The sequence below is a fragment of the Bufo gargarizans genome, chromosome 2 (genome assembly GCF_014858855.1).
Source record: "Bufo gargarizans isolate SCDJY-AF-19 chromosome 2, ASM1485885v1, whole genome shotgun sequence".
NCBI lineage: Eukaryota > Metazoa > Chordata > Amphibia > Anura > Bufonidae > Bufo > Bufo gargarizans.
This window is the reverse complement of record NC_058081.1, coordinates 365,631,276-365,658,907: the sequence shown is the minus strand read 5'-3', so window position 1 is coordinate 365,658,907 and position 27,632 is coordinate 365,631,276. Positions and strand designations below refer to the sequence as shown.

Genomic DNA, 27,632 nt, shown 5'->3' with positions numbered 1-27,632 from the left:
ATATAAGGAGGTATAGTAATTACAGAACTCCTAAGCTATGGATGGGGTTGTTATGAGTCTATGACCTCCTTGGGTCTTGATGGCCTGGATGAATGTTTTATTCCTCTGTGAACGGAGGAGGTTAGACATAATTTTGGATCCCTTATTTCCATGGGCGTAGTATTTGAAGTGTAAGGAGTGCATAATTTTAGCTGTTTTGATGTTTAACAAGTCTCAAAGTTGGGAGCGAAGGGACTTAGGAGTTTAATTGAAGTTGAATATGAATTTTCACATATAATCACTCGCATAAATCATGGAAGTCATATTTTAGTGATCTGGATTAATTAATACTTAGCTTTTATTATAGCATTATAAAATAAATGAGATTTGTCCCTCAAATAAGAAAAGGTAGGTAACCAAGAATTGCTCACAGTGTCCCACACTCAGGCGGGACTTTAACTGAAGGCAATAATATAGTGTCCACAATGATGCAAATGATGTCGGACAAAAAGGTAACAGGTGTGCTTATACACTAGTACCCTAAGGCCTGAAGATAACTAACACAGTGTGTATTTGCATCCAAGCCACAGGATGGTTTGGGATGGTGGCATATAAATGCGCCAGCATCTCATGCATCAATAGCGGACGTATGATACAACGACAGATAATTCACAACACAAAACATATGCACAGCGACAAACAAAACACAAATAATGACATGGGTGCAGGGAAATCCATGTAAAACAGTGTACACAGATGCACCCACAGCATAAGGTGCACGGCGGCACCGCTTGAAAAAAACAGGTGTCCTACCGTACAGGATTGAGATACTCGGGACACCTCTTTGCTTCGGTCTTTCCAGACAGGGTGGTCCGTTGAGGCAGTTGGAGGATACTGTGAAGGGGATCACATGAAGATATTCCTTAATGTCCCTAATTGGCCCTCGAATGTTACCAGGTAACATTCATGCCTGCGGCACCAACCTGTGCACCATAAGAAGAGAGGGGGCGCTTCCATCTGTCCTCCTTTCCCTCTTTACCGCTATTTGTTGTGCACCTACCTGTGCGCTTCACCCTATTCTAAAAGGGAGGGGGTCTTTTTCATCTGTCCTCTTTCCCATATTCCCGTTGTCTGTTGTGCACCTACCTGTGCGCTTCACTCTATTTGAGAGCTACCATTTTTGGTGGCTCTCTTTCCTTCTTTTTTCTGTATTTGCCCTTGATTATCCTTGGCAAATAAAGCTATATCTTTTGGCCCATAGAAATTACATTCCCCTGATGAGAGGAGGGGTTCATTCCTCTACCTCAGAAACGTGCATGTAGGGATCCTTTTAGGGCCATATAGGGACCACAATTCCAGGGTTAGGTTCCGGACGGGGGCCCAACTAGTGGGACACCCCGTGGCTAGATCTAGAGGCTTATTGTAGGGCTGCGAGGGCCAATTAGGGACATTAAGGAATATCTTCATGTGATCCCCTTCACAGTATCCTCCAACTGCCTCAACGGACCACCCTGTCTGGAAAGACCGAAGCAAAGAGGTGTCCCGAGTATCTCAATCCTGTACGGTAGGACACCTGGTTTTTTCAAGCGGTGCCGTCGTGCACCTTATGCTGTGGGTGCATCTGTGTACACTGTTTTACATGGATTTCCCTGCACCCATGTCATTATTTGTGTTTTGTTTGTCGCTGTGCATATGTTTTGTGTTGTGAATTATCTGTCGTTGTATCATACGTCCGCTATTGATGCATGAGATGCTGGCGCATTTATATGCCACCATCCCAAACCATCCTGTGGCTTGGATGCAAATACACACTGTGTTAGTTATCTTCAGGCCTTAGGGTACTAGTGTATAAGCACACCTGTTACCTTTTTGTCCGACATCATTTGCATCATTGTGGACACTATATTATTGCCTTCAGTTAAAGTCCCGCCTGAGTGTGGGACACTGTGAGCAATTCTTGGTTACCTACCTTTTCTTATTTGAGGGACAAATCTCATTTATTTTATAATGCTATAATAAAAGGACTTAGGAGTTTCTAGTCTCTCTGCTGAGATTTGTTGCAAAAGCGAGTCCATTTGTTTATTTCTTAGTTTTTTCACCCTAGTACCAAGAGCTATGAGCTCTCCTCTTATGACAGACTTATAAGTCTCCCAGAGAATAGGTGTTGGGGTGTGAGAGGAATCATTAAATGAGATATACTCTGAGAGTTTCTGTTCTATAAATGACCTATTAGACACGTCTTCAATGAGAGTGTCATTTAAACGCCATGACCACGGTTTGGAAGGGAGATCTCTCAGGATTGGGTCTAGTGAAACTGGTGTGTGGTCAGATACCGAGGTGAAACCTATAGATATTCCTCGAACTGCAGGTAGCAAATTATTGGAGAGGAAATTATAATCTAGGCATTAGGGATGAGCGAACTCGAACTGTATAGTTCGGGTTCGTACCGAATTTTGGGGTGTCCGTGACACGGACCCGAACCCGGACATTTTCGTAAAAGTCCGGGTTCGGGTTCGGTGTTCGTCGCTTTCTTCGCGCTTTTGTGATGCTTTCTTGGCGCTTTTTGAAAGGCTGCAAAGCAGCCAATCAACAAGCGTCATACTACTTGCCCCAAGAGGCCATCACAGCCATGCCTACTATTGGCATGGCTGTGATTGGCCAGAGCACCATGTGACCCAGCCTCTATTTAAGCTGGAGTCACATAGCGCCGCCCGTCACTCTGCTCTGATTAGCGTAGGGAGAGGTTGCGGCTGCGACAGTAGGGCGAGATTAGGCAGATTAACTCCTCCAAAGGACTTGATTAACTGATCGATCTGCAGCTGTGGATCATTGAGCTGCTGATCCTCAATTGCTCACTGTTTTTAGGCTGCCCAGACCGTTTGTCAGTCACATTTTTCTGGGGTGATCGGCGGCCATTTTGTGTCTTGTGGTGCGCCAGCACAAGCTGCGACCAAGTGCATTTAACCCTCAATGGTGTGGTTGTTTTTTGGCTAAAGCCTACATCAGGGTGAAGCTGTCACACCAAGTGCATTTAACCAGCAATAGTCTGTTTATTTTTTGGCCATATACTACATCAGGGGCAAGCTGCGCCTGTCACCAAGTGCATTTAACCCTCAATGGTGCGTTTGTTTTTTGGCTAAAGCCTACATCAGGGTGAAGCTGTCACACCAAGTGCATTTAACCAGCAATAGTCTGTTTATTTTTTGGCCATATACTACATCAGGGGCAAGCTGCGCCCGTCACCAAGTGCATTTAACCCTCAGTAGTGTGGTTGGTCAAGCTATCACACCAAGTGCATTTAACCAGCAATAGTCTGTTCATTTTTTGGCCATATACTAAATCAGGGGCAAGCTGCGCCCGTCACCAAGTGCATTTAACCAGCAATAGTCTGTTCATTTTTTGGCCATATACTACATCAGGGGCAAGCTGCGCCCGTCACCAAGTGCATTTAACCCTCAGTAGTGTGGTTGGTCAAGCTGTGACACCAAGTGCATTTAACCAGCAATAGTCTGTTCATTTTTTGGCCATATACTACATCAGGGGCAAGCTGCGCCCATCACCAAGTGCATTTAACCAGCAATAGTGTGGTTATTTTTTGGCCATATCCCAGTCTAATTCTGTCACTAAATCCATACCGGTCACCCAGCGCCTAAATACTAGGCCTCAAATTTATATCCCGCTAAATCTCTCGTTACCGCTGTCCTGTTGTGGCTGGGAAAGTTATTTAGTGTCCGTCAAAGCACATTTTTTGTTCTGGGTTGAAATACAATTCCCAATTTAGCAATTTAAAAATTTAGTGGTTTCTGCTGTATCAGAGCTATTTGAAATCTATCCCTAAAAGGGTATATAATATTCAAGGTGCACATAGGGTCATTCAGAATAACTTCACACACCCGCTACTGTGCATTTCCAAGTCTAATTCTGTCACTAAACCCATACCTGTCACCCAGTGCCTAAATACTAGGCCTCAAATTCATATCCAGCTAAATCTGTCGTTAGTGCTGTAGCTGGGCGAGTTATTTAGTGTCCGTTCAAGCACATTTCTTGTTCTGGGTTGAAATACAATTCCCAATTTAGCAATTTCATAATTTAGTGGTTTCTGCTATATCAGAGCTATTTGAAATCTATCCCTAAAAGGGTAGATCATATTGAAGGTGCACATAGGGACATTCAGAATAACTTCACACACCCGCTACTGTGCATTTCCAAGTCTAATTCTGTCACTAAACCCATACCTGTCACCCAGCGCCTAAATACTAGGCCTCAAATTTATATCCAGCTAAATCTGTCCTTAGTGCTGTAGCTGGGCGAGTTATTTAGTGTCCGTTCAAGCACATTTCTTGTTCTGGGTTGAAATACAATTCCCAATTTAGCAATTTCATAATTTAGTGGTTTCTGCTATATCAGAGCTATTTGAAATCTATCCCTAAAAGGGTAGATCATATTGAAGGTGCACATAGGGACATTCAGAATAACTTCACACACCCGCTACTGTGCATTTCCAAGTCTAATTCTGTCACTAAACCCATACCTGTCACCCAGCGCCTAAATACTAGGCCTCAAATTTATATCCAGCTAAATCTGTCCTTAGTGCTGTAGCTGGGCGAGTTATTTAGTGTCCGTTCAAGCACATTTCTTGTTCTGGGTTGAAATACAATTCCCAATTTAGCAATTTCATAATTTAGTGGTTTCTGCTATATCAGAGCTATTTGAAATCTATCCCTAAAAGGGTATATAATATTCAAGGTGCACATTGGGTCATTCAGAATAACTTCACACACACCCGCTACTGTGTATTTCCAAGTCTAATTCTGTCACTAAACCCATACCTGTCACCCAGCGCCTAAATACTAGGCCTCAAATTTATATCCTGCTAAATCTCTCGTTAACGCTGTCCTGTTGTGGCTGGGAAAGTTATTTAGTGTCCGTCAAAGCACATTTTTTGTTCTGGGTTGAAATACAATTCCCAATTTAGCAATTTCATAATTTAGTGGTTTCTGCTATATCAGAGCTATTTGAAATCTATCCCTAAAAGGGTATATAATATTCAAGGTGCACATTGGGTCATTCAGAATAACTTCACACACACACGCTTCTGTGCATTTCCAAGTCTAATTCTGTCACTAAATCCATACCGGTCACCCAGCGCCTAAATACTAGGCCTCAAATTTATATCCTGCTAAATCTCTCGTTAACGCTGTCCTGTTGTGGCTGGGAAAGTTATTTAGTGTCCGTCAAAGCACATTTTTTGTTCTGGGTTGAAATACAATTCCCAATTTAGCAATTTCATAATTTAGTGGTTTCTGCTATATCAGAGCTATTTGAAATCTGTCCCTAAAAGGGTATATAATATTCAAGGTGCACATTGGGTCATTCAGAATAACTTCACACACACACGCTTCTGTGCATTTCCAAGTCTAATTCTGTCACTAAATCCATACCGGTCACCCAGCGCCTAAATACTAGGCCTCAAATTTATATCCTGCTGAATTTGAATACAATACATTGGGCCAAATAATATATTTGTTGTTGTGGTGAACCATAACAATGAGAAAAACATCTAGTAAGGGACGCGGACGTGGACATGGTCGTGGTGGTGTTAGTGGACCCTCTGGTGCTGGGAGAGGACGTGGCCGTTCTGCCACATCCACACGTCCTAGTGTACCAACTACCTCAGGTCCCAGTAGCCGCCAGAATTTACAGCGATATATGGTGGGGCCCAATGCCGTTCTAAGGATGGTAAGGCCTGAGCAGGTACAGGCATTAGTCAATTGGGTGGCCGACAGTGGATCCAGCACGTTCACATTATCTCCCACCCAGTCTTCTGCAGAAAGCGCACAGATGGCGCCTGAAAACCAACCCCATCAGTCTGTCACATCACCCCCATGCATACCAGGGAAACTGTCTCAGCCTCAAGTTATGCAGCAGTCTCTTATGCTGTTTGAAGACTCCGCTGGCAGGGTTTCCCAAGGGCATCCACCTAGCCCTTCCCCAGCGGTGAAAGACATAGAATGCACTGACGCACAACCACTTATGTTTCCTGATGATGAGGACATGGGAATACCACCTCAGCATGTCTCTGATGATGACGAAACACAGGTGCCAACTGCTGCGTCTTTCTGCAGTGTGCAGACTGAACAGGAGGTCAGGGATCAAGACTGGGTGGAAGACGATGCAGGGGACGATGAGGTCCTAGACCCCACATGGAATGAAGGTCGTGCCACTGACTTTCACAGTTCGGAGGAAGAGGCAGTGGTGAGACCGAGCCAACAGCGTAGCAAAAGAGGGAGCAGTGGGCAAAAGCAGAACACCCGCCGCCAAGAGACTCCGCCTGCTACTGACCGCCGCCATCTGGGACCGAGCACCCCAAAGGCAGCTTCAAGGAGTTCCCTGGCATGGCACTTCTTCAAACAATGTGCTGACGACAAGACCCGAGTGGTTTGCACGCTGTGCCATCAGAGCCTGAAGCGAGGCATTAACGTTCTGAACCTGAGCACAACCTGCATGACCAGGCACCTGCATGCAAAGCATGAACTGCAGTGGAGTAAACACCTTAAAACTAAGGAAGTCACTCAGGCTCCCCCTGCTACCTCTTCTGCTGCTGCCGCCTCGGCCTATTCTGCTGCTGCCGCCTCGGCCTCTTCCTCCGCCTCTGGAGGAACGTTGGCACCTGCCGCCCAGCAAACAGGGGATGTACCACCAACACCACCACCACCACCTCCGTCACCAAGCGTCTCAACCATGTCACACGCCAGCGTTCAGCTCTCCATCTCACAAACATTTGATAGAAAGCGTAAATTCCCACCTAGCCACCCTCGATCCCTGGCCCTGAATGCCAGCATTTCTAAACTACTGGCCTATGAAATGCTGTCATTTAGGCTGGTGGACACAGACAGCTTCAAACAGCTCATGTCGCTTGCTGTCCCACAGTATGTTGTTCCCAGCCGGCACTACTTCTCCAAGACAGCCGTGCCTTCCCTGCACAACCAAGTATCCGATAAAATCAAGTGTGCACTGCGCAACGCCATCTGTAGCAAGGTCCACCTAACCACAGATACGTGGACCAGTAAGCACGGCCAGGGACGCTATATCTCCCTAACTGCACACTGGGTAAATGTAGTGGCAGCTGGGCCCCAGGCGGAGAGCTGTTTGGCGCACGTCCTTCCGCCGCCAAGGATCGCAGGGCAACATTCTTTGCCTCCTGTTGCCACCTCCTCCTTCTCGGCTTCCTCCTCCTCTTCTTCCACCTGCTCATCCAGTCAGCCACACACCTTCACCACCAACTTCAGCACAGCCCGGGGTAAACGTCAGCAGGCCATTCTGAAACTCATATGTTTGGGGGACAGGCCCCACACCGCACAGGAGTTGTGGCGGGGTATTGAACAACAGACCGACGAGTGGTTGCTGCCGGTGAGCCTCAAGCCCGGCCTGGTGGTGTGTGATAATGGGCGAAATCTCGTTGCAGCTCTGGGACTAGCCAATTTGACGCACATCCCTTGCTTGGCGCATGTGCTGAATTTGGTGGTGCAGAAGTTCATTCACAACTACCCCGACATGTCAGAGCTGCTGCATAAAGTGCGGGCCGTCTGTTCGCGCTTCCGGCGTTCACATCCTGCTGCTGCTCGCCTGTCTGCGCTACAGCGTAACTTCGGCCTTCCCGCTCACCGCCTCATATGCGACGTGCCCACCAGGTGGAACTCCACCTTGCACATGCTGGACAGACTGTGCGAGCAGCAGCAGGCCATAGTGGAGTTTCAGCTGCAGCACGCACGGGTCAGTCGCACTACAGAACAGCACCACTTCACCACCAATGACTGGGCCTCCATGCGAGACCTGTGTGCCCTGTTGCGCTGTTTCGAGTACTCCACCAACATGGCCAGTGGCGATGACACCGTTATCAGCGTTACAATACCACTTCTATGTCTCCTTGAGAAAACACTTAGGGCGATGATGGAAGAGGAGGTGGCCCAGGAGGAGGAGGAGGAGGAGGAAGAGGGGTCATTTTTAGCACTTTCAGGCCAGTCTCTTCGAAGTGACTCAGAGGGAGGTTTTTGGCAACAGCAGAGGCCAGGTACAAATGTGGCCAGCCAGGGCCCACTACTGGAGGACGAGGAGGACGAGGATGAGGAGGAGGTGGAGGAGGATGAGGATGAAGCATGGTCACAGCGGGGTGGCACCCAACGCAGCTCGGGTCCATCACTGGTGCGTGGCTGGGGGGAAAGGCAGGACGATGACGATACGCCTCCCACAGAGGACAGCTTGTCCTTAACCCTGGGCAGCCTGGCACACATGAGCGACTACATGCTGCAGTGCCTGCGCAACGACAGCAGAGTTGCCCACATTTTAACCTGTGCGGACTACTGGGTTGCCACCCTGCTGGATCCACGCTACAAAGACAATGTGCCCACCTTACTTCCTGCACTGGAGCGTGATAGGAAGATGCGCGAGTACAAGCGCACGTTGGTAGACGCGCTACTGAGAGCATTCCCAAATGTCACAGGGGAACAAGTGGAAGCCCAAGGCCAAGGCAGAGGAGGAGCAAGAGGTCGCCAAGGCAGCTGTGTCACGGCCAGCTCCTCTGAGGGCAGGGTTAGCATGGCAGAGATGTGGAAAACTTTTGTCAACACGCCACAGCTAACTGCACCACCACCTGATACGCAACGTGTTAGCAGGAGGCAACATTTCACTAACATGGTGGAACAGTACGTGTGCACACCCCTCCACGTACTGACTGATGGTTCGGCCCCATTCAACTTCTGGGTCTCTAAATTGTCCACGTGGCCAGAGCTAGCCTTTTATGCCTTGGAGGTGCTGGCCTGCCCGGCAGCCAGCGTTTTGTCTGAACGTGTATTCAGCACGGCAGGGGGCGTCATTACAGACAAACGCAGCCGCCTGTCTACAGCCAATGTGGACAAGCTGACGTTCATAAAAATGAACCAGGCATGGATCCCACAGGACCTGTCCGTCCCTTGTCCAGATTAGACATTAACTACCTCCCCATAACCATATATTATTGGACTCCAGGGCACTTCCTCATTCAATCCTATTTTTATTTTCATTTTACCATTATATTGCGAGGCTACCCAAAGTTGAATGAACCTCTCCTCTGCCTGTGTGCTAGGCCTAAATATATGCCAATGGACTGTTGCAGTGGTGGCTGACATGAAGCCTGATTCTCTGCTATGACATGCAGACTAATTCTCTGCTGACATGAAGCCAGATTGTCTGTTACGGGACCTCTCTCCTCTGCCTGGGTGCTGGGCCTAAATTTATGACAATGGACTGTTGCAGTGGTGGCTGACGTGAAGCCTGATTCTCTGCTATGACATGCAGACTGATTCTCTGCTGACATGAAGCCAGATTGTCTGTTACGGGACCTCTCTGCTCTGCCTGTGTGCTAGGCCTAAATATATGCCAATGGACTGTTGCAGTGGTGGGTGACGTGAAGCCTCATTCTCTGCTATGACATGCAGACTGATTCTCTGCTGACATGAAGCCAGATTGTCTGTTACGGGACCTCTCTCCTCTGCCTGTGTGCTAGGCCTAAATATATGCCAATGGACTGTTGCAGTGGTGGCTGACGTGAAGCCTCATTCTCTGCTATGACATGCAGACTGATTCTCTGCTGACATGAAGCCAGATCGTCTGTTACGGGACCTCTCTGCTCTGCCTGTGTGCTAGGCCTAAATATATGCCAATGGACTGTTGCAGTGGTGGGTGACGTGAAGCCTCATTCTCTGCTATGACATGCAGACTGATTCTCTGCTGTCATGAAGCCAGATTGTCTGTTACGGGACCTCTCTGCTCTGCCTGTGTACTAGGCCTAAATATATGCCAATGGACTGTTGCAGTGGTGGGTGACGTGAAGCCTCATTCTCTGCTATGACATGCAGACTGATTCTCTGCTGACATGAAGCCAGATTGTCTGTTACGGGACCTCTCTCCTCTGCCTGTGTGCTAGGCCTAAATATATGCCAATGGACTGTTGCAGTGGTGGCTGACGTGAAGCCTCATTCTCTGCTATGACATGCAGACTGATTCTCTGCTGACATGAAGCCAGATCGTCTGTTACGGGACCTCTCTGCTCTGCCTGTGTGCTAGGCCTAAATATATGCCAATGGACTGTTGCAGTGGTGGGTGACGTGAAGCCTCATTCTCTGCTATGACATGCAGACTGATTCTCTGCTGTCATGAAGCCAGATTGTCTGTTACGGGACCTCTCTGCTCTGCCTGTGTGCTAGGCCTAAATATATGCCAATGGACTGTTGCAGTGGTGGGTGACGTGAAGCCTCATTCTCTGCTATGACATGCAGACTGATTCTCTGCTGACATGAAGCCAGATTGTCTGTTACGGGACCTCTCTCCTCTGCCTGTGTGCTAGGCCTAAATATATGCCAATGGACTGTTGCAGTGGTGGCTGACGTGAAGCCTCATTCTCTGCTATGACATGCAGACTAATTCTCTGCTGACATGAAGCCAGATTGTCTGTTACGGGACCTCTCTCCTCTGCCTGGGTGCTGGGCCTAAATTTATGACAATGGACTGTTGCAGTGGTGGCTGACGTGAAGCCTGATTCTCTGCTATGACATGCAGACTGATTCTCTGCTGACATGAAGCCAGATCCTCTGTTACGGGACCTCTCTCCTCTGCCTGGGTGCTGGGCCTAAATTTATGACAATGGACTGTTGCAGTGGAGGCTGACGTGAAGCCTGATTCTCTGCTATGACATGCAGACTGATTCTCTGCTGTCATGAAGCCAGATTGTCTGTTACGGGACCTCTCTGCTCTGCCTGTGTGCTAGGCCTAAATATATGCCAATGGACTGTTGCAGTGGTGGGTGACGTGAAGCCTCATTCTCTGCTATGACATGCAGACTGATTCTCTGCTGACATGAAGCCAGATTGTCTGTTACGGGACCTCTCTCCTCTGCCTGTGTGCTAGGCCTAAATATATGCCAATGGACTGTTGCAGTGGTGGCTGACGTGAAGCCTCATTCTCTGCTATGACATGCAGACTAATTCTCTGCTGACATGAAGCCAGATTGTCTGTTACGGGACCTCTCTCCTCTGCCTGGGTGCTGGGCCTAAATTTATGACAATGGACTGTTGCAGTGGTGGCTGACGTGAAGCCTGATTCTCTGCTATGACATGCAGACTGATTCTCTGCTGACATGAAGCCAGATCCTCTGTTACGGGACCTCTCTCCTCTGCCTGGGTGCTGGGCCTAAATTTATGACAATGGACTGTTGCAGTGGTGGCTGACGTGAAGCCTCATTCTCTGCTATGACATGCAGACTGATTCTCTGCTGACATTAAGCCAGATTGTCTGTTACGGGACCTCTCTCCTCTGCCTGTGTGTGTGCTGGGCCTAAATATATGCCAATGGACTGTTGCAGTGGTGGCTGACGTGAAGCCTCATTCTCTGCTATGACATGCAGACTAATTCTCTGCTGACATGAAGACAGATTCTCTGTTACGGGACCTCCCTCCTCTGCCTGGGTGCTGGGCCTAAATATATGCCAATGGACTGTTGCAGTGGTGGCTGACGTGAAGCCTCATTCTCTGCTATGACATGCAGACTAATTCTCTGCTGACATGAAGACAGATTCTCTGTTACGGGACCTCTCTCCTCTGCCTGGGTGCCGGGGCCTAAATATCTGAGAATGGACTGTTCCAGTGGTGGGTGACGGGAAGCCAGATTCTCTGCTATGGAACCTCTCTCCAATTGATTTTGGTTAATTTTTATTTATTTAATTTTTATTTTAATTCATTTCCCTATCCACATTTGTTTGCAGGGGATTTACCTACATGTTGCTGCCTTTTGCAGCCCTCTAGCTCTTTCCTGGGCTGTTTTACAGCCTTTTTAGTGCCGAAAAGTTCGGGTCCCCATTGACTTCAATGGGGTTCGGGTTCGGGACGAAGTTCGGATCGGGTTCGGATCCCGAACCCGAACATTTCCGGGATGTTCGGCCGAACTTCTCGAACCCGAACATCCAGGTGTTCGCTCAACTCTACTAGGCATCTTTAGAAGTTATGAACAGAGGAAAATTAAGTTAAATCCCTACCCTCGGGATTGAATATTCTCCAAACATCTGAGATATTTAGTTCTGACAGTACAATTTGTAACTTACGGATCTGCGCTTGGGGTATCAACGAAGTAGTAGAGGTTGAATCCATTATATGGTCTATTGTCAGGTTAAGGTGACCTCCCAGAATTAAGAAACCTTCTGCAAAGGTCTTCAGTAATTCTAACGTCTTGAGAAGCCACTGGACCTGTTTAACATTAGGAACATATACATTAGCAAATACATTAGCAAAGGTTACTGAGGTATTCAAAATTTTCCCCTTAAGGACTGTGTATCTTCCTTCTGGATCAACCAATTGAGATCCTAAGATGAAAGGGACATTTTTACCTATACCAATAGACACTCCTCTGGCAGCGGAAGAATACGTGGCATGTTGCCAAGTTGGGAAACATTTACTCAACATATTAGGTGTATGTCTATGTCTGAAAAGGGTTTCTTGGAGTTCAAGGAAGGTCCTACATTGATGCAGAAGGGAGCCAGGATGGAATTTCCAGCAGGGACATCTCTAGGGCCTCCCAGATCTTGGACAGGTCATTCGGGTTTTAAATCACTAACTGTCTACAATTGATGATAGTGCTGAGACCGAAAGGAAATAGCCACCACATGGGCAGTTTTTTAGTTCTTAACACTTCAGTTAATGGCCGTAGCGCTCTGCGCTTAGCAAGCGTGCTAGATGCTAGGTCCTGGTATATCAAAATTTTGTGAGAGTCGAGCAATATTTCATCTTTTTCTCTGGCTGCTTTAAGGATCGCTGCGGTATCCAGATAGTTAAGCCGGGCACAGACAGTATCTCTAGGACGGTCACTTGCAGGGGGTTTCGGTCTGAGTGCCCTATGTGCCCGTTCAATGGTAACATTGGCTGCACGTTCTGGCCCAATCAAGATGGAAAAATTTGTCTTACTGTATCCGACAAGACTTCAGGTGGCACCGTTTCTGGGATTCCCCTTAATCGCACATTCTTACTCCTGCCTTGATTCTCCTGGTCTTCTAGGTACAGGTAGGTATTATTAATCTGATTCCTCAGTGTTTGCATACCTTTACTATGCTGAACCACGGAGGACTGTACCTCCTCGAGCACCTCCACTCTGTGCCCCATGTGCTTCACCTCCGTTTTGATATCAGCTAATTCTCTCATCACTGGAGACAAGGCTTGAGCTAGCGATTTTTTTCAGGAAGGATCTGGTTATTGGCATCGGGTCTTGTTCACCCTGTGTGTCAGAAAAGGCACAGGAGCTGCCGCCATCTGAATCCTCCTCATGTACGGCTACACGAGACTCAGCTGCCGCCATCTTCCCTCTGTCAGCCAGCAAGAGATTCTTCTTATTAAAGTATTTATTCATATCCCCTTGGGATTTTTTCATTCTGGGAGTCAGCTCCAGCTCTCTTCCTCTTTCTTTAGATAATTTGCCCATAATTAGCTGTAGAAAGTCACTTATTATGCTATTAACCGAGCAGTGTGGTGAGGAGCTACAGCTTCACACATCGTGCACCATGCTCTGCAAGCTCCGCCCCCATATGTTTACTTTTTATACTGACTGTTAGTTAACCTTTTTGATTTTAAATAAACTTTTAGAGCAAGGGCAAAATTTGGGCTTTTAAACGGGTTGTTTGGAGTTGGGAAGAAACTAATGTCACTAACCTGGTTCTATACATAGGACAACTGAATAAATTTTACATAAAAGGGTTGTTCAAATTTTTCTGTGCTTTTTTCAGGTCCCTCGCATGGCCAGACCCCCAGTGCTGAGGATACTTAACTGATCCCCGCCACTTGGCTCCAGCTCCATCCTTCCCCCTTGTGAGCCTCTGGTTCTGTAGTTACCAACATTATTATCTTTGTTTGATGAGGGTCACTTGACCGCTGCAGCCAATGACATGGGTAGCTATGTAGCACTGAAGATAGGCTGGTCTGTGGTTGCCAAGCTTGCTAAGTTGCACTTTTCTTACTAAGGGATAACGTGTCTTCTATCAGCTTCGGTAGCTGTACTGTAAGTCAGGTAACATGACAAGCACTATGAACAGAGTGCGAGCTTTGAGTGGAGGCGTGCTTCTGGCCAGGGCACGCTTCGGATATTAGCTAAAATTGATCCCCAGGACTTTAGAGTTTGAGTATAGATAAGAAGTCATACCACTTATGGACTTTACACCACAACAGCCCCAGTAGGCACAATCAGTATTTTTCAGGTCACAAGTATTAACTCAGGGCAGTGACATACAGTATTTGTGGTAGCACTTAACCTGCAGTCTAATGTTGGTGGCAGTTTCATGACAGGTGTTTTGCGCAGAGACAATATTTTTTATTTTATTTCTCAGATTGACATACAGTTTTATAGGAAAAGATTCAATATAACTTAGATTTTATTCAATTACATTCCTACTCATTCTAGGCTTTGACGTCAAGGAGGCGGTCCTATCAGTGATTGACAGCCTTTACTCAATAACTGTGTATACATAGATAGTTGCTAATCACTAATAGGCCCACCTCATTGACTTTAAAACTCAGAATGAGCAGAAATTTAAATTAATAAGTTACAAGTTACATTTGATCTTTTCCCATAAAACTACGGTATATCTCAATCTGCTCAGCTCCTCCTGGTCTGTAATATGCTGCCTTCAGCTCAAAAACCATGTATAATTTGACAGTTTCCTGTTAACATTGAAAATTTGGGAAAAACTTTGTTAGTAAAGCCTTCCATATTATCCTCCTTTATTTTGATTCTATCTTGTTTCATATTGCAATTAAGACAGAGAGTAATAAAAATGCATATAGAAATCTTCTATATATCTCCTAGGAGATCAGTCATCCCATCTACTAACAATCCTGCAACTGGATGCAACAGGAGCTTTTCCCATCTGCTCTGTCTCTAGTAGGACACAAATACTACTAATCCCCATCACCTTTATTAACCCCACCCTTAGCCATGCATGAGTCAAAAACTGAAATTGAAATCATGTTCTCTGCAAGATTTACACAGAAAAACACCCGGTTCAGAGTCCATGATCGGAGACTTTTAAGCCCTCGGATGCTTGGTTAATTGTGACCATGGCTTCTGAATGGTTATTCCCATATAGAATAGCAACTCCTTCCCTGTGATGAGATTTTGGGAACCGTTTGGCCTGCCATAATAATGTTACTATCAAGCCCTTCTTGTTCTATGACTTAAATGGAACATGGTGATTTTTCTGTGGTTAACCATTGAAGTCCCCTAGAACGATGAAAAATAAAGGCAAAAAAGTAAAAATAAAAATAAAAAATTGAAAGTAAAAACAAATATAATAAAAAATTCAAGTCACCCCCTTTCTCTATTTTAAAATAAAAGTAAAAAAAAATCTATAAAATAAAGATCATTAGTATTTTCTGTATAGTAAACTGGATGGAAAAAAGTAAAAATTGCAGAATTTACCTTTTTTGGTTACTTTACCTACCAAATAAATTGAGTAAAAAATATAAAAACTTTTACATAACCCCAATATTATATCAATAAAAACTATAGACTATAAAATATAGAAAAGACCTTAAATAGTTACAGTAGTGTATTGTAAGGGCATTTTTTAAGTACTGATCAGTTCTGTCTATTTAATTCTGCTCCCTTTTATTATTACCATTAGTGATGGGCGGCGGGCGGCGGGCGGCGGGCGGCAGCCGGCAGGGGATATATTTTAATTCACAATATTTCATGAATATTTGGGCGAATATTCGTCATATATTTGCGAATTCGCAAATATAAGCACAGAGCACAGCAATGACACTGCTGTCTCTCTCAGAACTTAAAAAAACTATAGAAAATGGCGGCTGGGGAGGTTCTTATATACTAAGGGGTAGGAAACTTTTCTATTGGTTGCTAGGGATGTTGCTAAGCTCAGACAAAGACATTGCAGGCTTTTTATTGGCCCACAAGGAAGATGTGAGGTTACTGATGAAAAAAAAAAAAAAAAACGAGAATATTCGAAATTACGAATATATATCACTATATTTTTAATATTTGCGAATTCTCAAAGTGCCGTTATTCGGGATTAATATTTGTGATTCGAATATTCATGCCCAACACTAATTACCATTCTATGTAATGATGTGCCTTGTAATGTAGTACCCACCCCCTATTATGCTCATAAGACCACATTCCTGAATGATCTCAAAGACATACTGTATGTGCTGCACACTGGAGCAGGGGCTAAAAGGTTTAAACTCTGTGACACATACATTACAGAGACTCCACTTAGAACTTCATCCTAGGTAGAATGTAAGTGTGGATTTGCCCGATCTCTTGTACACTCTGGGGTGTCGGTCATGTGTTATAACGTGGTACCCCCATGTTATAGCATGATTTACATAGTCTCACCCCATATTGCATGTTACATATTTAGGCTAGTGATGTATTTACTTTTTATTATTCAGTATGTGATTTGTCTATGTTATCTTATATTTTATCACCCTTAGTAAATATATTTATTCACTTAGCCTACGAAAGCTTATTAATTCTCAAATCTTTTGAATTCACGCTTTTAAATAATTATGTTGGCGTAAATAAATATAAAAATGTTAAGGATGTCAGAATAGGAAAATAATTTTTTTTTTTGGTTACTTCACCATCAAAATAGATTTAATAAAAACTTATCAAAAACTCATACATACCCCAAAATTAAATAAATAAAAACTACAGATTATCCCACAAAAATAAGCCCTTATATAGCTAAGTACATGTTAATATAAGAATGTAAAGGATGCCAGAAGATGATGATGCAATGACATTTTGTTTCAAAAGCATTTTATTTTTTTAACTAAAATCCCAAAAATTTTGCATTTTGTATCACTGTAATCGTACTGATCCACAGAATGAAGTTAGCCTTTTTATTTTTGCCATATAGGGAACACCATAGAAACAAAACCCATAAAACTGTGGGAAAATTTCACCCCATTTGGAATTTTTTTCCAGCTGACCACTATGTTGTATGCAGCAGTAAATGGTGCCATTAGAAAGTATAACTTTCCCACAAAAAACAAGCTTTGGTTTTGTTATGTGAATTGAAAAATAAATGGCCATGGTTCCTGGAAGGCAGGGAGTAAAAAAACAATATCGAAAAGGTGGAAAATGGCTGCGTAAGGAACGGCCTAACCCATTGAGCAGTCCATTTTTTTTTAAATGGCACCCATTTCAGAGTGCAGTGGCCACCATAGGTATCAGGTTTCTGCTGTTTTAAAGAGCAGACACAAGGGCTAATGTCTGTGATCGGTGAGTATCTATCCATCTATGTAACTATCTTCTATCTGTTTATGCAGCTGCCATCAGCTGGGAGAAAGCAAGCTCCCCATTGTGAAATAAACAGAGTGTGAATCCAGCAAATTAATGAAGTTACTAAACACCATAGAGCACGTTTATATTTTAGATTACAAACTTTAAAGTGAGAGGAGACGTTTGCCCATGACCAGTTTTTTGGAAACTTTAAATGTTAGCTTTGTTCGCTTTGAAAATTACTGTAGGTACGGTTTAATTTTCTACCCATTCATTTTTAAATGAACCAATACTGGTGAAGCATTCTCTGTATACTCACAGCACCTGTTAGGACCTGTTATTCAAATAATGTCTGCTCATTAAATTTAAGAAATGTATTTAATTTTTTACAATTTAAGGAGCATTTAACAGGATTAATCCAAGGAGATTGGATAGAACCATTTATTCATACTTGACATTTTAAGCAGTTTTAATCTGTAAGCGGGATGATTTGTGGTGAATAAACAAAGTCCCATTATGCTTAATACTTCTTGTTTATCTTTCATAGACTCCTCACATTAGTGATGGAATCTCATTAAATATAATCCTTCTTGTTTGACTTTATTAAACCTCTTACTGTATAAAGTTAGTAAATGTTGGCATCAGAAAGACTTGGTTAGTAAATTATTTTTCCAAGAATACAGTGCGAACGGCCAGGCTAATGTGAGGTGTCTACTTTTTTAATTATTCTAAATACCAAGGTATTCTGGAAAACACCATTACACTCAGTCAACAGCATAATGCTAATTGGTATCAAATAAGGAACACCTACTTAAAGAAAAAGTAATAGAAAATAAAATGCATCAGTCATTCCGTTTTTTGTTTTAAGGCTACTTTCACACTAGCGTTCAGAGCGGATCCGTCTGAGACGGATCCGCTCATATAATGCAGACGGTGGATCCGTTTAGAACGGATCCGTCTGCATTATATTGTAAAAAAGTTTCTAAGTGTGAAAGTAGCCTCAGACGGATCCGTCCAAACTTTACATTGAAAGTCAATGGGGGACGGATCCGTTTGAAAATTTAGCCATAGTGTGTCATATTCAAATGGATCCGTCCCCATTGACTTACATTGTAAGTCTGGACGGATCCGTTTGCCTCCGCACGGCCAGGCGGACACCCGAAAGCTGCAAGCAGCGTTCAGGTGTCCGCCTGCTGAGCGGAGCGGAGGTCAAACTCTGCCAGACTGATGCATTCTGAGCGGATCCGCATCCACTCAGAATGCATTAGGGCTGGACGGAAGCGTTCGGGGCCGCTTGTGAGAGCCTTTGAACGGAACTCACAAACGGCGCCCCGAACGCTAGTGTGAAAGTAGCCTTATGTGGAGAGGCATACGAATATTGTGTCACTTATCATTGTCACATGCTTTGACTGTCATATGTACCGTTGGCTTATTAGCCTCAGTTCTCTAATATACTCTCGTTACTAAAATAAATACTAGAAAGAGCAAATACTATAAAAAGCCAGGAACAGATTCTTTCTTTTAGAGATTGTGCATTACACTCACAGTAGTGGGCTAAAGTGCAACTGTAGTTTTTTTTATTTATTTGTGTAATGTGATACTAACCATTTTTGTAATATACTTTAATTACTAAAATCACACATTTCTATTAGAAAATTTACTCTAAAGTGCCCATGTTGAGCCTTAGCAAGACTCCCCTGTCTTCTGTTTACATGTGGAGACTTGCTAACACAGACTGTGTTATGTAAACAAAAGACAGATGAGCGTTGCTAAGGATACAAAAAATGGGCCACTTTAGAGCCATTTTTCTAATAGAAATGTATGATTTTAGTAATTAAAGTATATTACAAAAATGGTTAGTATCACTGCCCCTACACATTAGAAAAATAGTAAAAAAGAATAACAGTTACACTTTAACTTCCTTTAATTGAACATGAATACGTTAAAACTTGCAGTGCAGTCAATACCATAAAATCTAGTAAGAAAGAAAACTGCTAAATTAAACACAGTACTTTCAGATTTTAACACCCAATGGTCTGTAATCCTAAAAATCCAATTTTACTCTCATGTTTTAGACTTATTATTATGATACACCCATTTTAGTTATTTAAAAAAAAAATATTATTTAAACATTCTTTATTGAAACATTGAAAAGTTTAAATTTAAAAAAGTTTGGCTAAAAGTTTTAAAAAAGCATATAAAACTGTGGGTCATTGTAATCAAGGTCATGCCCTGGGAAAAGTCGATATGTAGAAAGTCAAGTTCAAGTACAAAGCAGAATTTGGCATCTGTAAATTTATGTAATCTGTGATATTCTTGGATGTTCCATAGAAAAGTTCTGTGTTTGATGAAGTTTTGTCATTGTGGTTACACACAATTGGAGTCTGCTGTTTCTTTTCTATTATAGAGGGATCAGAGAGCTAGAAAGCAGAAGATGGTGTATATTTTAATGGAAGAATACCAAATTGCTCTCTGGGTATTAGATTTTCAGGATTATGTACCACTGGATGTCAGCTTCTGAAAGTACTGTATGTAACTAAGCAACTATTTTCTAACTGGACTGTATTGTATGGGAAGAAGCATATATTTTTACCTCTAGTTGATCCAAGTACTGCATGCCACAGACTGATTTACTGTTAAACTGTAAATATCAACAGGTTTCCAGAAACAACAGGAATACAGCATACTTCTGCAACATAAAAGCAATGCAGACAAACAGGTGTTTTATATAATAGTATATGCAGAATCTAAATTGAAGTTTCATTTTAGCCACAAATGTCAACAGATTTCACTGTTATATTACTTTTGCTAAATATCATCATTTATCAAAACTGCCTTTTTCAATAGTTATTAGTCTACCTGTGGCAAATCAGTTTTGATTTTCAGTTGCTTTTGGTTACATGCTTCATTGATGTAAGACTTATGAAGTCTGATTGGTAAGAATAAGGGGTACGGTTAGTGTCAGATGATCTGCTGACATCTCACTCCCCTAAGGCATGATGGGACACCGTCACATAATGAACCAGGAAGTAGGATTCAAACATGAGAGAGAAGAGAAAACTGCAAATGAGGTAAATTTGAAAATAAATAAATAAATAATCCAGTGAGGAACGGGAGCTAGAGTAATTGATGAAAATACACTTTAGATTGAAAATTTGTTTATGGCACAAATTTTTAGGACACATCCAATCTTGAACTTTAGGATAAAACAACTTGTTGCTTTTTTCATCTCTGCACTGCAAGAATCCTAACTGTTTTACTTTTAAGTTGACATAGACATATGAGAGCTTGTTTATTTCTTTCTTTTGTGCAGGTACAGTTTTTTAGGGATGCATGTAATCAAAATTGATATTAATTTTATGAGGAGATTTTTAAAAGGTATATAGTTATACATTTTTTCAATTTTTGTACAATAAAAACAATACATTTCCATTAAACCCCATGACAGCACCTGTGAGAAATCCTCCCCCTTCCGGACAGGAAACAGGAACTTCCCAGATCTTTAAATTGGTCCACTGCTTTCCACCACTCAGTTCTTTCCTATTTCCTGTCCAGAGACAGGAGGATTTCTTCTCAGGTCTATTTTTGGGGCTGCAGGACCTCTAGGGTTAAAAGGATGAAAACCTAGTGGAGGTACCTGTCTGCGTAAGTCTCCACTAGGAGTAACTGAGAAGCCCGACGTTTTCTCTCCCTTCTTCAGCGCCATGGGGGGATGCCTGTAGCTGCCTCGTTGTCCCTGCCAAGCTGGCGAAGTTTGGCGTGAGGGGGGAGGTGGATCTTCTCCTCTCATTGCGGCAGGCCGAGTCTGGACGCGCACATCACACCGGAAGTGACACGTACGTTTCACCAGCCAGAAGGGGAGGAGCCTAAACATGGCGGGCGTTGTGTGGCCCATTTGAAAAAGGGAACAACAGCCAGCATGGAGGGAGCAGCGGCAAGCAGATACCTGTCCGGACGGCCAGATCTTCCCTCCATTTCCCCCCTTGAAGCAGCATCATGCAGGAAGAAGGGGAAGTTCCACTGCACACTGACAGGCAGGAGCAGCTTTCTGAATCCAGCATGGTACTCCTGGGGGTAAGAGGGGTTATTATTGTGGTCAGAATTAGACTGATTGGGCTGTTTTATTAAATGCAGGTTAAAGAAGCCCCAAGAAAAGCTACCCACAAAACAAGAGCTAAGGAGTGTGGAATTTGAAAGCGTAAATTGGGCCCGTCCTACCCCAAAACATGCTGCCATGTCTGGATAAGTTAGTAGCACATGAGTCGCCATCTTTATTGCAAAGCATCCAGGAGTTAGTTAAAAAGGAAGTTCATTCTTCTGTGGAACATCTTAAAAAATCCCTGCCTAGCTCATCCAGACATAAGAAGGCTCAGACACTAGTGGAGGATACTACGAATTCTGAGTCTGAGGAAGGCGCCATTGCAAGCTCAGATTCCTCCTCTGAGGATTTGACAGGGAAGCCGTTATTCAGAGTGGAGGATGCAACTCTACTATTAAAAGCGGTTAGATCCACGATGGAGCTGGAGGAAGAAAAGGAGTCCAGGTCTAGGCCAGAACTCATGTTTAAAAGCCTAAAGCCAAAAAAGTCTAGGGTGTTCCCCATTCAGAGCTGTATCAAAGATCTGATTAAACGTGAATGGGAGAAGCCCAACAAAAAATTATTTATCCCTAGAGCGGTTAAGAGAAAGTACCCCTTTGATGATCAAGAAGTATCAGCTTGGCAGGAGGTACTGAGGGTAGACACCCCCATAGCTAAGATAAATAAAAAATCAGCTCTCCCGTTTGAGGATTTAGGGTCCCTTAAAGATCCCATGGACAAAAGGGCAGATGCCTACTTAAGAAAGAATTGGGAGGCATCCACTTCTGCCTTTAAACCGAATATAGCGACTACTTCAGTGGCAGGGTCATTAAAGGTCTGATTGTAGAAACTAGAGTCTCATATAGAGAACAAGACTCCTAGGGATCAGCTTCTGGAAGCTATACCAATCATGTCCAGAGCAGTGGACTTTATTTCTGATGCCTCCCCTGATGCATTGAGACTTTCCGCTAGAGTGGCTGTACTGTCAAATTCAGCCAGAAGGTCCCTATGGTTGAAGGGGTGGAAGGGCGATGTGGCATCAAAGTCTAAGCTATGTGCCCTTCCTTGTCAAGGAAATTTTTTGTTTGGGTCTGCCTTGGACGATATTTTAGATAAGGCATCTTATAAGAAAAAAGGATTTCCAACGCCGTCCTTTCCTAGACAGGGGAAGTCATTTCGGAGTAATAAGAGAAGGAAAGGTTTTGGGGATCAGAAGAAAAGAAGGGAATGGAGATCGGATAAATCAAAAAGCGTGCTGGTTAAATCCAGACCTCTGACTTCGAGTTCCTCTCAACAATGATGCCAGGCCCCAGGTAGGCAGTCGTCTTTCTTCGTTTACTCCTGCCTGGTGAAATATTACCGCAAGCGCCTGGGTAAGGAGTAATATAGAGGAAGGCTACCGCCTAGACTTAAAAAAAAATACCACCCAGGACATTAAAAATTACTTCCATAAACCAACATTCTCCAAAACAGGCGGCACTTACGGAGGAAATAAACAACCTCCTGGGCAAGGCAGTCCTTGTTCCAGTCCCAAAAAAGGAACAAGGAGACGGTTTTTATTCAACCCTATTTTTGGTTCCCAAACCCAACGGGACGCTCCGACTGATAATAAATTTGAAGAGTCTCAACCAATATCTGACTTATCAGAAATTCAGGATGGAATCAATCTCCTCCACGGTCCTCCATCTGTTCCCCAACTATGTGATGGCCTCAATAGATATAAAAGATGCCTACTATCACATGCCCATTCATCCATCATCTCAGAAATACCTCAGGGTAGCGGTAAAGATGGGGGAATCAATTGTCCATTTGCAGTTCAGAGCACTTCCATTTGGGATATCACATGCGCCGAGGCTCTTCACGAAGCTAATGGCGGAGGTAATGGCAGAAATAAAGATCAGACATTATTATAATCTTATACCTGGACGACCTTCTCTTGGTAGGGCAGTCCCCAGAGGTGTTGGGATCTCAAATACAGGAGGTCCTGGGGACCCTGATGAGCCTTGGCTGGTTAATAAATTGGGACAAATCGTCCCTGATTCCAACCTCCAAATGTGTTTTCCTAGGCATCTTATTAGATTCCCAGACGCAAAAATCTTATCTTCCGGTAGACAAGAAGAAAGCTATTCAGCAGAAAATCAGGTCTTTCAGCAAAACCAAGGAAGTGTCCCTAAGAAAAGCAATGTCTATTCTGGGTCTGATGACGGCTTGCATTCCTGCTGTGAGATGGGCCCAATTCTGGTCCAGAATACTTCAATGGCACATTTTGTCCAAATGGGACGGGGGGTTGCTATCCCTGGATCACAAGTTTGTGATCCCGGGGTCAGCAACCCGGTCCCTAACTTGGTGGCCAAAAACTCTGAAGTCAGGGAGTAGAGTGGTTGAAACAGGACCCCTAAATATTTACCACCAACGCAAGCCCTTGGGGGTGGGGGGCCCATTCAGTTTTGGGTTTTTTCCAAGGCCCTTGGTCAAATTCCCAGAGTGCTCAATCCCAAAATGCCAGTGAGTTAAGAGCAGTCCTGTGCGCATTAAAGGAAAGTCTCCCATCTTTGCCTCAAAAACATATCAGGATCCTATCCGCCAATGCCTTGGTGGTAGCTTATATCAACAAACAAGGGGGGACAAGATCTTCTCAACTAATGCAGCTAGCATCCAGGATCTTCTTGCTAATACAGGGGAAAGCTCTTTCTCTCTCAGCGGTTCATCTGAAAGGCTCAGAGAATCACCAGGCAGACTTTGTCAGCAGGCACACATTCAGCCAGGCGAATTGGTGTCTGAATCACGAGGTATTTCACCAAATAGAGGCCCTATGGGGATCTCCCACAATAGATCTATTCGCCTCGGTAGAGAACAAAAAGTGCAAAAGTTTATTTTCTCTGAGCATGGAGGATCAGTCGATAGGCACAGATGCGCTCTCACAGCCATGGAGGAAGGGCCTAGTCTATGCGTTTCGTCCCATCAGCCTATTGCCCAGAGTGATCCAGAAGATCAGGGAGGACACGGCAACAGTGATACTAATAGCACCGTTTTGGCCGAGAAGAGTCTGGTTTGCCTGGTTGAGGAGACTATCAATAACCGATCCCTGGATACTTCCAGAAAGACAGGACCTATTATATCAGGGCCCTCTACATCATCCGGAAGTGAAGAACCTCCACCTGACAGCCTGGATTTTGAGAGGAGATTCTTTAGGTCTAGAGGCCAGAACAAGTCATTGGGACTCTTCTAGCCAGTAGGAAAAAGGTCACCTCCGAAATCTATCTGAGGGTATGGAAGACCTTCCTTCAGTTTGCAGGGCCAAGCCTAGACTTGAGCTTGCCCAACATCCCTTTAATTTTAAATTTTTTACAGAAAGACCTTAACAAAAAGATTAAACCCAGCACTCTCAAGGTCCAGGTCTCAGCACTGAGTTCTCTCTTTGACTTTAGATTAGCTACTCATCCTTGGGTCAAAAGGTTTATGAAGGGTTCCTCTAGACTATGTCCTACAGTTAAATCTAAATCAGCCCCGTGGGACCTTAACCTGGTGCTATCTGCTCTAACCAAGGCCCCATTTGAGCCCCTTGGGGACATCCCCTTAAAGATGCTATCCTATAAAACTGTATTTTTAGTGGCCATTACATCCGCCAGACGAGTAGGAGAACTATGCGCTTTATCATCTTCCCCTCCATATACTCAGATTCTGGAGGATAGAATTGTATTCAAACCGGATCCTACATTCCTGCCCAAAGTAGTTTCAGTATTCCATAAATCTCAGGAAATAGTTCTCCCCTCTTTTTGTCAGGACCCAAAGAACGAGGGGGAAAAGTCCTTTCATACTTTAAAAGTCAGAAGGTGTGTCTGTGCATATTTAGAGTCTACGAAGGGCTTTGGGAAAGCCCCACAACTCTTTGTTCAGTTTCAGGGTCAGAACAGAGGCTCGAAAGTCACAAGTCATACATTAGCCAGGTGGATCAAGATAGCGATAGGTCTGGCATATTCACAATCAGGTTTCAGCTCATTCCACTAGGGCAGTAGCCTCTTCCTGAGAAGAAAAAGAGTGTGCTACCATTGAGAAAATCTGTAGGGCAGCAACGTGGAGTTCCCCCTCTACGTTTTACAAGCACTACAGGTTGGACCTTTCATCTGTGCAGGACATGTCTTTTGGGAGAAAGGTGCTGCAGGTTGTAGTCCCTCCCTAGTATCATCTAGTCATCTAGTATGTATAATATATATATATATATATATATATATATATATATATATATATAGCGATAAATCAATATTTTAGTGTTGTGCCAAAGAGGAGATATGCCTGGCATATATTTGGCACAGTTTTTCTTGTGTTTGTTTTTTGCTTGTGTTCTAAGTTTCACTGTATATAGATGTATTGCTGGTTCTATGAATCTTGTCAAATACTGAGTGGTGTAAGGTAGTGGACCAATTTAAAGATCTAGGAAGTTCCTGTTTCCTGTCCAGAAGGGGGAGGATCTCTCACAGGTGCTGTCATGGGCTCATGGAAAACATATTACCGGCAAGAGTATTTTTGGAAATAATTTGTTTTTGCCTTTGCATTAAGAGACCCATCACACATTCAATTTTTCATCTAATGAGTTGCATGATGGCTTTCTTTTTACAAGATAAGTTTTTGTTTTATATGTGGCAGTTTTTCTACAGAACTTGTTCGATTAAACGCTTATATAAGTAGAGCCCCCCCTGACAGAGTGGTGAGGGTGTTAGCAGTAAGGTTTTGTTGACGTCGCTGATTAATTTGCCCTTCCTCTGATCCATCAAAACAATAACCCACAAAAAATGGATCCTGTCTGTGGAGCATCTGCCTTTACTTGGTCAGCATTTGCTAAATAATCCATCAGTATTGCTAATGCCCCCCCCCAAAAAACAGGAGTGGATCTAATACAGAGATGACACATGAATGGAATATTTGCATGTCTTCTGTGTTTTGTACCCACTCCTGCTTTTGGCTACCAAATCATAAGCTAATTCTGAGGGAACCATACAGGCCTTACAGCTGCTACACATAAAGGTTCCATTGTGCGTCTCATTTTTCCTTCCTTCTGACAGATCAAATAAATGATGATGTCAGCCAGGCGGAAAGCCAAAATAGTGGACCAGTCATGAAGTAGGGAGTGTGGGAACAGCATTAGAAGTCCACAGAGTTGACCTATGACATAGTGGTGAGGTGGAAGCAGCATGAGGAGACCACAGAGTGTCCCAATGACAGAGTATGGAGGTGGCGCCAGCATCAGGAGGCCACAGACTAGCATGACTACAAGAGATTGTGGAGGTGGCAGCAGCATGAGGAGGCCACAGAGTAGCACAACGATGAGAGATTGTGGAGGTAGTAGCAGCATGAGTAGGCCACAGAGTAGCACAATGACGAGAGATTGTGGAGGTGGCAACAGCATGAGGAGGCCACAGAGTAGCACAAAGACAAGAGATTGTGGAGGTGACAGCAGCATGAGGAGGCCACAGAGTGGCATGACGACAAAGTGTGGAGGTGGCAGCAGCATGAGGAGGCCACTTCAGCTCTGCACATTTTAATAATACACATTCTCTGGCACTAAAGGCTTGGCAAATTGATTGTTCAGGAATTTCCATCGTAAATTGGAATAATATATTGGCAAATTTGAGTTTAGTTTCTTATCATTTTAATCAAGCTTTGGTTCCATTTAATATTAAATATTTAATAAATATAATAAATTATGTGTTTCCTAAGACAGGAGAAAATAGGCCAGTCTTCTGGTTGTTCGAGAACTTGATTGCGATGGAGAAAGCATTCAAAAAACTATTTCTCTCCAACTGGAGACGAATCCTGTCAAGATCGATGCAAGTGCGGTATCGGATGCTCATTGAGCCAGATACTTCTGGGGGAACCTGCCTGGCATGAGAAGAACCTTCCTGGAATGAGAAGACAAAACTTCAAGATTGCTTGGAACCTGGAAGAGTCGAGACGTTCATCAAGATTCCCCCCGCACCCCTAAAAGTGACAAATATATTTTTATTTTTGTACTGAAATAAGACATTAAATGCTTTAACCACAAATAACTACAACAGTGAAGTGAGTATATATTTTTCTTTGTGTATTGAAATAGGCCAGTAAACACTTTCACCACAAATAACTGCAACAGCGAAGTGCGTATATACAGTACAGACCAAAAGTTTGGACACACCTTCTCATTCAAAGAGTTTTCTTTATTTTCATGACTATGAAAATTGTAGATTCACACTGAAGGCATCAAAACTATGAATTAACACATGTGGAA

The 27,632-nt window shown here is 43.7% G+C and overlaps 1 long non-coding RNA gene across 1 annotated transcript in view; it reads left to right on the top strand.

Moving 5' to 3' along the window:
* The window catches only part of LOC122926154, a 111,926-nt gene extending 84,527 nt beyond the window's left edge, over positions 1-27,399 (top strand). The window contains exons 2-3 of the long non-coding RNA XR_006387652.1: positions 19,700-19,820; positions 27,086-27,399. This is a non-coding gene — a long non-coding RNA (uncharacterized LOC122926154). The remainder of the gene's footprint in view (positions 1-19,699; positions 19,821-27,085) is intronic.
* The last annotated feature ends 233 nt before the right edge of the window (positions 27,400-27,632 follow it).